Below are 12,968 nucleotides of genomic sequence, written 5' to 3'. Positions count from 1 at the left end.
TGCTCCAATCGTGCAGTGATATAGGTGGGCAACAGCTTACAATGGAGACAGTTAGTGGCTAACCACAGGTTAACAACCTCATGTCGTAGCCACCTCATGTCACAGCCTGTCATTACACACTACCTATGGTTAGCCACTAACAGTCTCCATTAACAGCGAGTCACCCTCCCCTAGTCAGATCGTTATCCACTCCTTTATCCAACCGCTCTTCTCACTCTATCCCCACCTTTACTCCTTTTATCTTGCCCCCATCCCCCCACACTATCTTCTGCACATAAACGGACTTTTTTTTTCTCAGTGACATCTGTTCTGTGGAAGGGACACCGGATCTGAAACGTTAACTCTGATCTCTCGTCACAGATGCTGCCAGACCTGCTGAGCTTCTCCAGACCCTCCTGGTTGTTGTTTCTGATTTACAGCATCTGCAGTTCTTTTGGTTTTAATTTACCGGGAGTTTGTAATCCAGGTCCGACAGCCTCTGTCCCAGTCTCTGCTGTCTCTCCCACCCCCACCCAGTGACACTGCACCTGCACAGCTCATGGACAGGTGTTGTCTTGCTGGCCACACCCCTCATTCACTCCCATTGGCTGCAGGACCGCACAGACTCTCCTCCCATTGGTCTGGAGCTGCCGTTAATCAAGCCGGCGCCGATTGAGAGGTGAGCTCCTCCCTCTCTCTGCTCTGGGATGAGCTTCATCATTCACAGTGAATGGGGCAGTATCACAGAGCACAGGGGCTGGGGGCTATTCAGCCCATTGGAGCTGTCCTCTCTCCCTCTGTAGATGGTGCAAATCTGTCCCAACTACCCCCAAATCTTTCCTTAAAAAGTAAAATTCCAAGTCTGTTTCAAAATACCTGCTGAATCTGTGTCGTTCAGACTGTTCCAGATGCTCAGAACTTACTGAGTAAAATAGTGTTCACATTTTCACCTTGTATTATTTGCCAATTACTTGAACGCAGTTACTAAAAATTGTGACAGGGTTAACAATTCCTCTCTCTCTTTGCAAATTCAAGACCTTGGAACCAAATCTGCACCAGATCAAAATCACTGCTTCACCTTCTCAGCTCCAAGGATAATTATCTGTGCTTCAGCTAGCTCGAAACAAAAGAGAGGAATGCATCTTAATTTATTAAGATCAAAGAAACAGACCTCCGGTCCAATTCGTCTGTGCCAACAAGGAATCCTAAACTAACGAATTCCCATTTACCATCTATTGGCCTGTATCCATCAAACCCCTTCCTATTCATGTACCCAATTGGAAGCCTTTTAAATGTTGTGATTTTTCAGCCTCCACTACTTCATCTGGTAGCCCCTCCCATACACACACCACACTCAGCTTGAAAATGTTGCCAGTTCGATCCCTTTTAAATCTTTGCCCTCTCAACTTAAACCCATGTGCTCTAGTTTTGTACCCACCTAACCTGAGGAAAAAGGATGCCAGCTGCTTACCTTATCCACGCCCCTTGTGATTTTATAAATCTCAATGAAGTCACCTCTCAGTCTTTGACTCTCCAGAGAAAATAGCCCCAGCCTATTCAGCCCCTCCCTGTAGCCCAAATCCTCCAATCCTGGAAACGTTTTTGTAAATCTTGTCCAAACCTTTTCAAATTTCACAACATCCTTCCCGGAACAGGGAAATTCAAACTGAAAACAGAATTCCAGAAGTGGCTTAATCAACGTCCTGTCTAGCCACAATATGACGTCCCAGCTTCTGTATTCAATGCATTGACCATTAACGGAGAGCGTTAATGGAGTCCCATTTGCCAGCGGTTCACCCTTATCCCTCTAAAACCTCCCTCTTCAAGTACCCAGTCAGACACCTTTTAAATGCTGCAATTGTACTAGCCTCCACCCCTTCCTCTGGCAGCTCATTTCATACTTGCAATGCCCTCAACATGAACACGATGCCCCTTAAATCCCCTTTAAATCTTTTCCCTCTCACCTTAAGCCTGTACCCTCTCGTTCTGGAGCCACCGAACTTGGGAAAAAGTCCCTGACTGCTCACCTCATCCATGCCCTTCAGGACCTTTATAAGATCACCTCTCAGCCTCCAAATCTCCAGGGAAAATAATCCCAGCCTATTCAGCCTTTCCCAATAGCTCAAATCATCCAACCCCAGGAAAGTCCTTGCAAATGTTTTCTGAACCCTTTCAAGTTTCTCAACATTAATCCAAGAACAGGGAGATTGGAACTGACAACAGAATTCCAGAAGGGCCTTCATCAGTGCCCTGTCCAGCCACAATATGACATCACAACAGCTGCATTCAATGCATTGACCAATAACGGGGAGCGTACCAAATGCTGCATTCACTCCCCTGCCTACCTGTGACTCTACTTTCAGGGAACTATGAACCTGCACTCCAAGGTCCCATTGTTCAGCAATGTTCCCCAGGACTTTACCATTAAGTGCATAAGTCCTGCCCTGATTTGCCTTTCCAAAATATAACAGCTCACATTTATCTAATTTGAACTCAGTCTGCAATTCCTTGCTCCACTGGCCCATCTGATCAAGATCCTGTTGTATTCTGAACTAACCTTCTTCACTGTCCACTACACCTCCAATTTTGGTGTCTTCTGTAAACCTACTGACCGTACCTCATTTATTCACATCCAAGTCATTTATTTAAGGGCCCAATATCCATCCCTGCAGCACACTGCTGCTCACAGACCTCCGGTCCGCAAAGCAACCCTCCATCATCCTCTGTCTCCTACTTTCAAGGTAGTTTTGTAATGGCTTGCTCTCTCGGCATTCCATATTATCTAACCCTGCTAACCAGTCTGCTTTGTGGAACCTTGTTGAATGTCCATATCAACAGCATTCACCGCCTTCCTTATTCAATTTTTTCGTCACTTCAAAATACTCACTCAAGTTAGTGAGACCCAATTGTGCATGTACAAAGCCACATTGACTGTACCTGATCATTTCTGTCCCGCTGCGCCTTCCTTGTTCGGTCCACACCCTTCCACCAACCCACGCTCCACACCCTTGACCCTCCCTTACCACCACGGGAGATGTAAAACATGCGGCCACACCTCCCTCTGACCTCTGTCCAAGACCCCAAAATGATCTTTTCACATCAGGCAGAGATTTGCCTACACATCCCAAAACCTCATCTTCTGAATATGGGAAATTTAACATGGTTCATCCAACTAACCTACACATCTTTGGACTGTGGGAGCAAACTGGAACACCCGAAGGAAATCCTCACAGAAACTGGGGAGAATGTGTCAACTTCAACACAGACAGTTGCCCGAGGCTGGAATCAAACCCAGGTCCCCGGTGCTGAGGAAGCAGCAGAAACCACTGAGCCACAATACTGTGGGATCTTTGATGCTGATGCGCTGCCCCACTAATACCTCAGTCACTCACCCTGCCTCATTTCCTAAGAGGCAGCGATGATGGAGTGAAATTAGACAGTTAATTCAGAGACCCAGATAACGTTCTGGGGACCTGGGTTTGAATCCCATCACGGCAGATTTTGGAACGTGAATTCAATAAATATCTGGAAAAAATAATCTAGTGATGACAGGAATCCATTGTCAATTGTTGGAAAAACCAATGTGGCTCACTCATGACCTTTAGGGAAGGAAAATGCCATCCTTACCTGGTCTGGTCTGCATGGGACTCCAGACATATAGCAACGCAGTTGACTCTTAACTGCCCTCTGGGTAAACGCAGCAATAAATGCTGGCCGAGACAGTGACAGCCTCATCCTGTGAATGAATAAAGAAAACAGGCCATGTTTTGTTCCTTCTCTAGTAGGTACATCCTACAAACTCAATCAGAAACGTTCTCGTCCACACTGAACAAATACCTTTCCATCCAAGCCCTTAACACTACAGCACTCTGAGGCTATGTTGGTAAAGTTAAAACCCCTTATCATTGCATCCATATTATTCTTACAGATATCTGAGGTCTCCTGGTAAAATTGTGTCTCAATTCCCTGCTGACTATTGGGAGAGGGTCTATAACACAATCCCAGTAAGATGGTCATCCCTTTCTTATTTCTCAGTACCAACCAAATAACTTGCCTGGATGTACTCCCAGGAATATCCTCCCGAAGCCCAGCCATAATGTCATACTTAATCAAAAACACCTCTCCCACTGCGCTGTTGGTCCCTTTCTATCCTTACTATAGCATCTATACCCTGGAACATCAAGCTGCTAGTCCTATCCATCCCCGAGTGATGCCTCTGTAATTGCTGTAATATCCCAGTCACATGTTCAAAACCATACCCTGAGCCCACCTGCCTGACCTGTCAGGTCCCTTGCACTGAAATAAATGCAGTGCAACTGCTCCGTCGCACCTCATTGTGACTTGCTCTTGCCTGCCTTGACAGTCTGACCGGTGAACAGTACCAGCCTCAGACTCACCTCCTTTCTCACTGTCTCTTTAGGATTACCCCGACTCCCTCACTGGTTTAATGCCTCCCGAGTGGCGCTAGCAAATCTCCCTGCTCATCAGGACCCCATGCTTTCCCCTTCCTATGCCATTGGTACCAATGTACAATGTCCTCCCACTGGTTATTTTCCCTTTTGAGAATATTCTGCTCCCTCTGAGAGATATCCTTGATACTGGCACCAGGGCAGCACCACCCCATTCTGATCTCTCACTGTCACCTGCAGAAACAGCAGACTGTGTCCCTGACTAGAGAGTCCCCTATCACCATCGATCGTGTGGAACTGAAAATACCTCACATTATGTTAGAAGCCAGTCTCAGTACCAGTAACTTGACTGTCAGTGCTACATTCCCCTGAAAGTCTATTACCAACTACATTTTCCAAAACAGTATACTTGTCTGAGATGGGGATAGCCACAGGAGACTCCTGCAGTCCCTACCTACCCCTCCTAGCTTTCCTGAAGGTAACCCATCTACCTGGCTGTATCTGCAGTATCCTGCAATCCCGAGCCAAGGTCTTTGACAATGTAACACAAAACACCCAGGAAACTTCGCCTCACCTCGTAATCTGATAAAAGACTTCTGATAAATCTGGTTGAACTTAGAACACAGCTGGAAAGCTGGAAGATTAAATCCAATCCAAGATCGAGTGCTTAAACAAAGGAGACTACAATAGGATGAGGCAGGAGTTGGCTAATGTAAACTGGAAGCAAAGACTTTACTGTGGGAAAGTTGACGGACAACGGGGGAATTTTTCGAAGTGTTCAGCAAAAGTATATATCAGGGAAAAGGAAGGACTGTAGGAAAAGGAGTAATCTGCCATGAGTGGCTCAGGAAATAAGGGAGTCTATCAAACTGAAATAGAAGGCATACAAATTGGCAAAGACCACGGAGAAACTAGGAGATTAGAAAAAAACTTTAAAGATCAACAGAAAGCTAGATGGGATTGGGGGAGAAACGTGATGAGTCGCTATCCCCAGGGCCGGAATAGCAGCTTACACTGCTAGAGAGGAACCTATTGTGTGGGGAACATATGGCCTCTGTAATTGTTTAAGCACTTCACTGTTACCATAGAGATAAACCTGATCAAGTTACAAATCACAGCACACTCCAAAAGCTTGTACTTCCAAATAAACCTGTTGGACTATAACCTAGTGTTGTGTGATTTATAAGTTTGTCCACCCCACCCCAACACTGGCTCCTCCATATCAGAATTCTGATAGACAGCCCCACTGAAACTGAAGTGCCTGTCAGATACTTGAGGGAGCCACAGGGGTGTATGTCTTAACCACAAAGTGCGAAACTGAACTAGACTTTCTAACTGACCGTTGCCATGGAGATAATACTGAGAGAGAGTCTCTATTCAAAGTCCCAAACCACATAGGTATAAGAATCGGACAGGCAGGGAGTTACCTGTTGCTGCCTGGAGGTGTTCTGCATGTACACTATCCAGGTAACTGCCATGTCTCATCAATAAAGACTCTAAGAAGACCTCTCAGAGTTCTGTGCCTAGTTATTCCTATCCAGCAGGGTTCAGGAATATGAGTACACAGCAGTCAGTCTTCACAGTCGAGGATACAAAGAACATGCCAGTAATTGATAAGGAGACTGAGGAAGGTGAGGAACTAGAAACAATCATTATCACGAAAGAGTTAGAGCTGGACAAGCTAATGGAGCTAAAGGTAGATAAGTCTCATTGCCCTGATGGAATACATCCCAGGATATCAACAGAGTTAGTGGGAGAAATAGCAGATGCAGTTAGAGACAGAGCATCCTACAGCAGAGACAGGCCCTTTGGCCCAAACTGGCCCATGCCGACCAGAATGTCCATCCACACTAACCCCATTTCCCTGCACTTGGCCCACCTGCTTCTGACCCTTTCCTATCCATGTATTTGTCCAAATGTCTTTTACCTGTTGTTAATGTACCCACCTCAACCACTTCCACTGGCAGCTCATTCCATATACATACCACCCTCTGTGTAAAACAGTTGCCCCTCAGCTTCCCTTTAATTCTTTCCCCTCTAACCTTCAACTGATGCCCTCCAGTCCTTGATTCCCTGGGAATAAGGCTGAATGCATTCACCTTACCCATGCCCCTCATGGTCTTATACACTTCTAGTAGAGTACCCACTCAGTTTCCTCTGCTCTAAACAAAACAATTCTCGCTTGTCCAACCTCTCCCTATAACTCAGACCCCTGAGCCCTGACAACATCCTTTTAAATTGTTCTGCACTTTTTACAGTTTCATAACTGAAACCTACACTGCATTCATCATATTTCCAATGTTTCCCCACGGCGCTGGAACCAACGGGACAACGCCAATGGATTACAGTCCATGATCGAGAATGAACTCCTTTACAACAATCCCGTTTTCATAGTATTTCCCATGGTGCAGGTATCCTTGTGTCTTTCTGGTTGCATGGTTAATTAAAGACTTGTCCTTCTACAAAGCAAAGCTGTGGCTTAATTGTTCCTGGGAAACATGCCATGATTTTTCAGACTTTCAAAAACAAATGAACTCTCTCTCCACAGTCACCACAGTAACATGGACTTGGCTGTACCTCAGTATTTTTTCCAGTCACACTGAGATTTGGAATATTCGCCCACGGACAGAATACACACCTTTCCTTCCACAGGAAAAGGCCAATGAATATTCAAATCGGCACGGATCAAGTAACTATCAAAACTGAAAATGAAGTTCAATTTGAATTTCTTATCCACAAACCCACCCTTTCGGTACCCTACAACTGAGAAAACAACTCACCATATTAATACAGGATGGATATTTATATGACAATTATAGTATAAAATTGTAGTTTCATGTTTCCCAAAGTTTTAACTCTCAATCTAACAGTTTCTTTCTTCTGTGAACTGAAATCCAAACCAAACCAATCCCCTCACTCCTTCCCTCCACACCCAGTTCTCTCTCACTCTCTCTCCTCTCTTTGATTTCAGTTTCCTAGCTCTTGTCTGTGGACTAAGAACCAAATCAATGAGTCTGACTCTGAGTCCAGCAGGGTGTTGGGGGAGGGGGGGTGGGGTGGGGGGGGGGCGTTGTTGGTGAATCCTCTGATGACAACCATCCTGCATACACTGCTTCCTGCACACTCTGGCCAAAACCCGTCTTAATAAAATGAACCGAATTAGAGCTCTAATTGCAGGCCTATCCTTGTCCCTTTCCATAAAAGCCCTGAATCTTCACAAAAGAGTTCTGATAACTTTCTGCAAAACGCTGTACCACTGATAGTCTGATCACATGGCGGGGGGGGGGGGGGGGGGGCAGGAAAGGGGCCATTCCCCTGGGTCCTGCTCCCAGAGGGAGGAAGATGCCAATGACAGATTAATCCATCACAACCACAGCCTCCTTCCCCGGCACTGTGCATACTCCCACAATAGGCCAGCACTGAGCCCATACACTGGTCTCCCCTCCTACAGCACGTGCTCCCGATCATACAGGAGTCCGGGAGATTGACAGCAGCTGCTGCCCAATATATCAGAATCCCTACAGTATGGAAACTGGCCCTTTGGCCAAACAAGTCCATACCGGCCCTCCAAACAGTAACTTATACAGACCCATTCCCCTCCCCTATATTTATCCCTGACTAATGTAACTAATACTATGGACAATTTAGAATGGCCAATTCACCTGTCCTGCCCATCTTTGGATTGGGGGAGGAAACCCGCTCAGACACTGGGAGAACGTACAAACTCCACACAGACAGTTGCCAGAGGCTGGAATCGAAACCGGATAACTGGTGCTGTGAGGCAACAGTGCTAACCTTCCCGTCTTCTTCTCTATAGACGGGAAGGAGTGGGGCTGGAGAACTGGGGTAATGGGATTGTAAACAATGAATGAATGTGGAGGACACGGGGGCTAGACAGCTCAGTGAGGGACAGGAGCAGTGCAGCAGCAGGAGGGGATCCTGGACAAACTGAGCAATGGGAGAGTCTGACAGGAGAGAAACTACAGGAAGGTTCTGTTTAGAGGCTGAGGCAGGGACAGCTGGGAGACAGTGTGGCCTGGTGGCTTGGGCGGATTTTCTAATCATCCTCTTCAAAGGTGTTCCTCAACTCTGAGCCCGATCCTCCTGTTCCAAAGGTAAGGACACTGCCACCATTTCCTGGTTGGCAAGGGATACGGGGACTACCTTTCAAAAGGAACTCAACTGTGTTGGTGACATTAACAAGACTCAATACACAGTCACAGACAAAATGCTGGTGTACTTGAACTTCATCCCGAATATTAACACCTATAACTGGGCAACGCAGACCCCGGAATACAGAGTTAAATCCTTGATATTAATAACAGCTTTGTGCATGGGAAATCATGTCTCATGAATCTGACTCAGTTTTTTTTGAAGAAGTAACAAAGAGGATTGCTGAGGTCAGAGCATGGACATGATCTACTTGGACTTCAGTAAGGCATTCGACAATGTTCCTCATGTGAGACTGGTCAGCAAGGTTAGATCGCATGGTGCACAGAACTGGTCCGAAGGTAGAAGGCAGAGAGTGCTTTTCAGGCTGGAGGCCTGTGACCAGTGGAGTGTCACAAGGATCGGTGCTGGATCCACTACTTTTCGCCATTTACATTCATGATTTGGATGTGAACATAAGAGGTATTGTAAATAAGTATGCGGATGACACCAAAATGGGGGGTGTGGTAGACAGGGAAAAAGATTACCTCAGAGTACAAGAGGATCTGGATCAGATGGGTGATGGGCTGAGGAGTTTAGTTTAGAAAAATGCGACCTGCTGCATTTTGGAAAAGCAAACTTTAGCAGGACTTACAGTTTATAGTAAGTTCCTGGGGAGTGCTGCTAAACAAAGAGTCCTTGGAGTGCAGGTTCACAGTTCCTTGAAAGTAGAGAAGCAAGTAGATAGATTAGTGAAGGCGGCAGTTGGTCTGCTTGTCTTTATTGGTCAGAGCATTGAGTGTAGGGGTTGGGAGGTCGTATTGCGGCTGTACAGGACATTGATTCGGCGACTTCGTAATATTCCATGCAATTCTGGTCTCCTTCCGATCAGATGGCTGTTCTCAAGCTTGAAAAGGGTCAGAAAAGAAGTCCAGGATGTTGCCAGGGATGGATAGGCTGTTTTCCTTGGACCGTCAGAGGCTGAACGGTGACCTGAAAGAGAATTTTAAAATCAGGCTGGGCATGGATAGGGTAAATAGACAAGATATTTTCCCTGCGGAGGGGGAAATACAGAACTAGGGGACTGGGAGGGGAGGGTAGGCAGAGAGGGGGTGGGCGGAGGGTCAGAGAGGGTGGGTGGATCGAGGGGGTTGGGACAGAAATGGGTGGCTGCAGAGAGGCGGGATAGAGAGGGGAGGCACAGAAATGGATGGGGACAGAAAGCGGGATTAGAGAGGAGGGGAACAGATGGGGGGTACAGAGGGGGCGACCGACGGAGGGGGGAAAGAGACAGGTGTGCGACCGACAGACAGAGGGGGGACAGACCAACAGATTGTGGGAAAGACCAACGGGGGAGTGCGACCGACGAGGTGGGTGGGGGGTGGAGGCGACAAAGGACTGACCGACAGAGAGGGGGGAAAACCAGACAGCAGAGTGAGGGGAGACGGGGGGAACAGAGAGGGGGAAGATGGAGAGTTATTTTATAGATCTACAACTCAACCCTTTTCGTGTTTTCTCCTCCTCACCTTAATTCCCTCTGAAGGGCTCAGAACAACTGCATAGTTCCTGGAAAGTGGGGTTTCAGGGAGATCAGGTGCTGAATGTGGCATTTGGGACACTGACCTTTAATGGAATGTGCTGGTCAATAAATGGACCCTGGTTCGACTCCACTGTCTGTGTGGTGTTTGCACATTCTCCCTGTGTGTCTGCGTGGGCTGCCTCTGGGGGCTCTTAACTTCCTCCCACAAATCCAAAGACATGCAGGTTAGCTGGATTAGCTTTGGGTAATGGTAGGTTACAGAGTTAGGGTGGAATGCTGTTCCGATGGTTGGTATGGTCTCATGGGCCGAAAGGCCTGCTTCCACACTGTAGGGATTCTGTCACTGAGTATAGGGGTTAGGAGGTCATGGTGTGGCTGAGTAGGGCATTGGTCAGGCCAGTGTTAGAATGCTGCATTCAATTGTAGTCTCCCTGATTTCAGAAAGATGTTACCAGAATAGGACTCAACTTCTCAATGAAAAGTTCCTGGGAAGTGTTGACAAACAAACAGACCGTGCAGTGTGGGTTGATAGTTCCTTGAAAGTGTGGTTGAAGGTAGACAGGTCAGTGAAGGTGGTGTGCGGTATGCTAGCTGTTATTGGGCAGTGCATTGAGGATAGGAGTTGGGAGATGATGTTTCGGTTGTACAGTTTCTTGGCTCGGCCACTTTTGGAATCCCCAGACTGCTTTCAATTCCAGTCTCCCTGCTATAGGAAAGATGTTGGGAAACTTGCAAGAGTTCAGAAAAGATTTACAAGGGTGTTGCCAGTATTGGAACATTTGAACCATAGGGAGAGGCTGAATAGGCTGAGGCTATTTCTCTGCAGCACTGGACACTTTAGGTGGCTTTATCGAACTGTATAAAATTATAAGGAGCAATGATAGGGTGACTAGTCATGGTTTCTTTTTTCCCCCAGAGTCGGGGAGACCAAACAAATGTGAATCTTTTTCCCAAGATGGAAATGACAAATCCTAAGGAGAGATGGCAAGTTTAAATGATATGAAAACCGAACCAACTGAAGATGCTGTAACCCAGGAAGAGAAACAGAAGTTTCTGGAAAAGCTCAGCAGGTCTAGCAGCAGGTGTGAAAAGAAATTAGAGTTAATGTATCTGAGGAAGGGTGACCAGACCGGAAACTTTAACTGATTTTTCTTCACAGATGCTGCATGACCTGCTGAGCATTTCAACATCAGTGCAAGTTTAAAGGGAGTGGTTTGGAGTATATACCTGAGAGGAAATTTACGAAGTTTATAAATTGTAGTGAGACCACATCTGGGAGTAATGACAGAAGTTTTGGTCCCTTTATTTGAGGAAATACATCATTTCATCAGAGGCATTTCACAGAAACTTGACTGGGATGAACCCTGGTTCGCAGGGATTATCTTTTAAGAAAAGGCTGAAGTAGTTGGGACTCCACTCACTGGATTTGGGAAGAATGAGAGGTGATCTCATTGTAACATGTAGAATTCTTAAGGAATTTGACAGGGTTGTTTGACTGAGAGGATGTTTCCCATCATGAGGGAGTCTGGAAGCAGATTTTGGGTCAGTCACGGAATCACGGATTCTGTTTTAGATTCGTCAAGTTTAAGGCAACACCGACACGGGTCAGGGGTTTCAGTAGCAATGGAGCTGGGGTGAGGTGGAGACAAGCAACATTTTAGAGATTGGAATTCCTGGTGTTTGTGATTGTGTAGATATCTGATCAGAAGGTCAACTTGGGGTTACAGATATGACAGCAATATCGTGAAGAGTATGGTTCTATCTCAGATAGTTCCCAGGGAGAGGAAGGGGGTTAGCAGTAAGGGAAAGGAATTTGTAATAGCAACTGAAGGCAATGAGTTTAACCACTACAATGTTTCATTGGGGGAAACTGCAGCCAATCGCGTAGTGGGAATGTGATGAGCAGTTTGATAACTGAGTAATGGAGAGGGATGATGGGGAGGGAGAGCTGAGCATTGTCAGTGTACATGTGAAACCTAACACGGTGCTTTTGGACGATGTCACCTCCTGGCAGTATGTAGGTGAGAAACAGGAGGGACCAAGGAGAGATCCTGGAGGGACACCAAATACAAGGAATTCAGAAAGAAAAGGGAGAGTGGAGATGGAGGAGGTGTTTGCAACAATGGTGAGGTCAAATATTAGTTTGTAGCAGAATGGGAGAGAAGGACATAACCAGAAAAGACAGACAGATAGAACAAGGAACAATATCTGTGACTTAGTGAGGGGGAGTGGTGAGGAGGAGGCGCAGCCTAACACCAAAAACACTATTTCTACATTAGTGACGTCACCCAACTCCACCCTAGTCTCAGCTCATTTACTGAAACACTCGTCCATCCCTGTGTTATCTCCAGACTTCGTTATCAAACACACTCTTTGCCAACCTCCCACATTCAACTTACATTCAATCTCAAGAGTATCTAAAACCCTACTGTCCAAGTGCTCACTTGTACCAAAATTTGTTGATCCATCAACAAGCAACAGTTTAAAATTCTCACCCTTGATGTAATTCCTGGCTGTGAACATCCCTGTCTCCCTGCACCACACAACCTGTGAGACCCCGACAACTCATTTTCTTTCAGATTCCCAACGATGTGTTTATTCATTGCTTCACCTATCTGGCTGTTTCTACTGTTGCCAAGGCAACACTGTCTGGAATTCCCACCCTAACCCTCTCAGACCTGCTTTCCTCCTTTAAGGTATTCCTGAAAACCTGTTTTTTTGGCAGTTCTTTTGATCACCTGACCTAATCTGTGGCTTTATGTCAGAAGCTCTCAATAGTATTTCTGTGGAATTATAAACTTTAAAAAAAACAAACTGTTGTTGATTTGCACATACATTGTCAACTCTTCACTGTCGCTGAGTGAATAATCTATAACAGCACTTACCCAACC

General features: G+C 46.2%; 1 long non-coding RNA gene across 2 annotated transcripts in view; it reads right to left on the bottom strand.

Annotated features, from left to right (window-relative positions):
- LOC132810866 (uncharacterized) overlaps window positions 1-3,682 on the bottom strand; it is a 48,713-nt gene extending 45,031 nt beyond the window's left edge. For both annotated transcript variants that reach the window (XR_009643120.1, XR_009643121.1), the window contains exon 1: window positions 3,607-3,682. This is a non-coding gene — a long non-coding RNA (uncharacterized LOC132810866). The remainder of the gene's footprint in view (window positions 1-3,606) is intronic.
- Between the last annotated feature and the right edge of the window lie 9,286 nt (window positions 3,683-12,968).

The sequence above is a fragment of the Hemiscyllium ocellatum genome, unplaced genomic scaffold, assembly GCF_020745735.1.
Source record: "Hemiscyllium ocellatum isolate sHemOce1 unplaced genomic scaffold, sHemOce1.pat.X.cur. scaffold_2034_pat_ctg1, whole genome shotgun sequence".
Lineage (NCBI taxonomy): Eukaryota > Metazoa > Chordata > Chondrichthyes > Orectolobiformes > Hemiscylliidae > Hemiscyllium > Hemiscyllium ocellatum.
The sequence above is the reverse complement of the archived record's forward strand: the minus strand, read 5'-3'. Positions and strand labels throughout refer to the sequence as shown.